This window comes from Scyliorhinus canicula, chromosome 16, assembly GCF_902713615.1.
Source record: "Scyliorhinus canicula chromosome 16, sScyCan1.1, whole genome shotgun sequence".
In the NCBI taxonomy this organism is placed as follows: Eukaryota; Metazoa; Chordata; class Chondrichthyes; order Carcharhiniformes; family Scyliorhinidae; genus Scyliorhinus; species Scyliorhinus canicula.
This window is the reverse complement of record NC_052161.1, coordinates 2,526,596-2,531,595: the sequence shown is the minus strand read 5'-3', so window position 1 is coordinate 2,531,595 and position 5,000 is coordinate 2,526,596.

Sequence of the window (5,000 nt, the reverse complement as noted above, 5' to 3'; positions counted from 1 at the left end):
CCGGCTTGGGTCACTGTCTGTGCGGAGTCTGCACGTTCTCTCCGTGTCTGCGTGGGTTTCCTCCGGGTGCTCCGGTTTCCTCCCACTCGCCCTGAAAGACGTGCTGTTAGGTGAATTGGACATTCTGAATTCTCCCTCTGTGTACCCGAACAGGTGCCGGAATGTGGCGACTAGGGGCTTTTCACAGTAACTTCATTGCAGTGTTAAATGTAAGCCTACTTGTGACATTAATAATAATAATCGCTTATTGTCACACGTAGGCTTCAATGAAGTTACTGTGAAAAGCCCCTAGTCACCACATTCCGGCACCTGTTCAGGGAGGCCGGTCCGGGAATTGAACCCGTGCTGCTGGCCTTGTTCAGCATTACAAGCCAACTATTTAGCCCACTGTGCTAAACCAGCCCCTTTAAAGATCATTATTATTATTATTATATGAAGGGGCTTGGGAGGGAATGTGTGAGGGAGTCCAGGAGGGAACCGGGAGGGAATGTGGGAGGTAGTTTGGGCGGGAACTTGGGAGAGAATGTTAGAGGGAGTCCGGGATTGAGTCTGGAAAGGAATATGGAGGGAGTGTGGGAGGGAATGTGGGAGGGAATCAGGGAGGGAATGTGGATGACAATATGGGATAGAGTTCAGGAGGTAACGTTGGCGGGAATGTGGGTTGGAGTTTGGGAGGGAGTTCTCACCAGAGTTTGTTAAACTGCATCAGGATATTTCAGGCAGCCACACCCTCTGGTGGCAGAACATTGTACCAATGAAAAGTTTCCAAGTTTTGTCCAACCTGAGCCTCAAAATCATTTGCGTTCTTGGCGAATGAGCCTTCGCTCAGCATTCGTACCCCTGCTTCAGAAATGTAAGACGATAACTTCTTCCACAGTGACAATCAGCATCCGGTTGCCATTCCGCTCCCTGGGCCAAATTTCATCCGTGCCTGGCTCGCCCGACCTTCCCGACTGCGGCCGGAGGGAATTCAGGCACTGCCACGGCTACAGGACCTGCCTCGCTGTCTGAAAGGAGAAGGACGTTCCAGCGGCAGGAGAGCAGAGCAATTTCAATTTCTCATCGGAAATAACAGAGCAGAGAAGTGTGGTGAGTGTGAGATAGCTGGCCAGGTCAGTCAATGTGATGTGGTGGTGGTGGCGGTGAGGGGCGGGGGGGGTCAGACATCGGGGGGGGGGGGGGGCTGTTAAACTGGCAGGGGGATGGTGGTCCAGTTGGGTCAGGGTGGAGGGTGGTCGGGGGAGAGGGGGGGGGGGGGGGGGGGTTAGTTTGGGAGGTTGGGATTCAGGCTGGGTCAGGTCGAAGGGTCAGTTTTGAGAGGGGGGGGTGGTTGGGGAATCCTGTATTGATGGGGGTTCAGGAGTGGGGAACACCATTAGTGAGGCTCCAGCTGAGAGATCCCTGGGGAGGGTTTGGGGTCTAGGGGAGGGGGGCAGTTAGGAGATCAATCTGGAGATTTAAAATAGTTCCGCTGAAGTTAGAAGTGGTTTTACCTCTTTTGAGGATAACTCTTCGTTGAACAGGGGCAGCAGTATGGGAAGTTAGTGTCAGGACAATATCTGGGATATGCCAGAAATGATAATATTTTCTGCTGGCAATGTTCTGGTTTTATATTTCAAACTGGGAAGATGTGAGATAGCAGGCGCGGTCTGTGGCCGCGTTGGGCCCGAAAGGCGACGCAGTGCGGCCGGTGGATGCTGGGAGATCCCTCTTCCAAGATCGACCTGGCTCGCCACGCTTCGCGAGGTCTAACGCGATCGTAACCTGCCCATTGTGCAGGTGAAGGGGGTAGAGCCCAACTCGAGGTGTTGGGATCTACCCCTCTCGCCTCGGAGACCTCTGGCAGCGCTGTCATGACAAACAGGGACCAAACGGAACGGCGCTCGTGGGGGTTTCCCCGGGGGTCAGAGGTCTCTGGGTAGGGTGGTACCCGGGCCCCTTGGCAGTGACACCTGAGTGCCAGGTTGGCATTGCCAGTGTGCCCAGAAGGTACTGCCAGCTGGCAGGGTCACTGTCAGGGTGCCAGGTTGGCATTGTTCCCATGGAGTGTTTCGGACCCAGGAGTGTGTGAGGTGGGTGTGAGGGGGTTTGAGGATGAGTTGGGACTTTGGAGGGGTACAGGGGTTGTGTTGGGGGTTCGGGGGCACAAAGTGCGACCTTGGTGGCGAGATTCCCACTGAGGCCCCGAATTACAAAGGACCCGACAGGTAGCTGGTGTTTCTCAGCGCTGTGAGTGGCAGTGATAACCCAGCGAAATACACTCGTCACAGCATCTCTGATCCAATTTGGTTTCATCCTGCCCAATAAAAGCAGGGTGGTCAGAGTGAGTGTGGAACCAGTGCATTTCAGATGTTAATGAGCCGAGCAACTCTGCAAACTGCTCTTTACCTACGGCAAGTTAGTTACAATGGGGGACAGAACATGAATACACTTGAATAATTAGTTCAGGATTCAAAGGAAGGGATACAAGAAGAGATGTCGTAGAAAAGATTCATGAAGTCATCTACTTTGATTTTAAACTCGAAAAGCTAAAATTAAGAGATGAAGGTAATTAAGGCTGGGGAAGTTCAGTTCTAAAGAAGTTCGGTCAGATAAGAGAAAGATTGAAAGGGAAAACATATTTAAGGAGATATAAATGTTGTTCTATATAAAAGCAAATTACTGTGGATGCTGGAATCTGAAACCAAAGAGAAAATGCCGGAAAATCTCAGCAGGTCTGGCAGCATCTGTAGGGAGAGAAAAGAGCCAACGTTTCGAGTCCAGATGATCCTTTGTCAAAGCCCAAGTGTCGCACTAGTTTGCTTTATTGTTTATTTTACATTTTTAATAAACATTTATCTGAAGCAAACACAGGGGCTGTATTCTCCGATTCTCCGGCTATGTCCGCCCGCCAGCGTGGGAATGGTGGCGATTTACGGCAGAAGGGGGCGAGCAGGAAGGCAGCGTAGAGCACGCAGCCGCACGCGGACCCAGCCTGCAAACTGAGGCCATCGATACAGAAGGACGGGACGGAGCATCGCAAGAACAGCGTCGCCTCTGATTGGGTCGGGAACTTTGATTCCCCGGCTGATCGCCAAACGTGATTTTGCCGTCGCTGACCAGAGAATCCAGCCCAGGGTAATTGTTTGAAATTCCCCTTCTGGGATTTGAACAACTGGCCATTAACCATCAGCTGTGACTTCAACAATAATGATTCAAATCACCTTGCCCAATAGTTCCCAGCACTGTGTAATTATCCAGGGAAAGTTGGCTTCTGGACAAGTGCCACGTAAATCCTTACCTGGGAACTTCCGAACGGGATTCCGTGCACATCCCGCATCTGGACTTGGGGAGCGAGGAAGTTTCTGACCTTTGTGCGAGTCTCTCCTCCCGACAAATGGTGGCAGGTTTCTGACCTCCAATCCTGAGCTGACATCCCGATGGGGACAATGTCATCCGACCAAAATAGAATATATGAATTCAGAGCAGGAGTAGGCCACTCGGCCCCTCGAGCCTGCTCCGCCATCCAACAAGATTGTGACTGATCGAATTATGTCCTTAATGCCTCTGTACTTCTTTCAGTCAAGAATCTAACTCCCTCGGCAGTGAGCATATTCCTGTCGCTACTGCAACTCTGAATCTAACTCCCTCGGCAGTGAGCATATTCCTGTCGCTACTGCCCTCTGAGACAGACAGCTCTGCAAACTCACTACTCTCTGAGAGAAAGAAATTATCTTAATGTCCATCTTGAATGGGAAACTCTTTAAACGCTGTCCCCTGGTTCTAGTCTGTCCCACAAGGAGGAACTCCTCTCAGCCCTCACCCTGTCAATCCCCTCGGGATCCTATATTTTTTATAAGATCACCTCTCAACCTTCTAAATTGCTGTGGATGTAGGCGCAGCCTGTCCAACCTTTCCTGACAACATCAACCTCCCCCCATCCCAGGTATCAATTGAGTGACCCCTCTCTGAGCTCCTTCTGATGTAATAATGTTCTTTCCTAAACGTGGAGGCCAAAACTGTACACAGGACTCCAGGTGTGATCACGCCAACACCCTAGAGAACCATAGAAACAATTATTACACAATTCCCTTACAATAAACACCATTCTATTAACCATCTTAACCATCTTAACTAGCTCCTGCACCTGCAGACTAACCTTTCCTGATTCATGTACCAGGACACCCAGATCCCTCTCTTTAACCGAGTTCCCCAGTCTCTCTCAATAATCTGCTGCTGTTCTATTCTTCCAGTCAAACTGAGCAAGTTCACATTTGTCTGCATTATACCCCATCTGCCACTCACTTACTTGTCAATGTCCCTTTGTAACCTCCTTACGTCCTCTTCGCATTTTACATTCTGACCTATCTTTGTGCCTTCAGCAAATTCAGCAAAAATACCTTCTCTCCCTTCAGCCAATTCATTCACAGAAAGTGTTAGCAGTTTGGGTCCCAGCACTGAACCCTGTGGCACATCACACGTCACATCCTGCTAACCTGTAAAAGACCAATTTATGCCCGATCTCTGCTTCCTGTCTATCTATGTCAATACATCACCCCGACAACATGCACTTTTATTTCCCACAATAACCTTTGATGGCCACCTTATCAAATGCCTTCTGCCAATCAAAGTACACGACATCCACAGGTTCCCCTTTACTTGTATTGCTTGTACTGCCTCAAAGAACTCTAATAAATAGTTAAACCTGATTTCTCTTTCACAAAACCATGTCCAAGGTAATGGAGCCTCAACCAGGACCTTGGATTCATGTCGCACTACATTCACCCCCCCCCCCCCCCCCCCCCCCCCCCCACCCCCCCACCACCATCTGACCTGGCCTTGTGAAATCCTACCAACTGTCCTGGCTTGAGACAATTCACACCTCTTTAACCTGGGGTTACCCCTCTCTCCAGTCACACTGTCGGGACCTGTAAAGACTTAATTACCTGCAAAGACTCACATTCAAATTATCATCTTGCATCATTGACTTTGTCTATATATGTTTACGGAACCCACCTCTT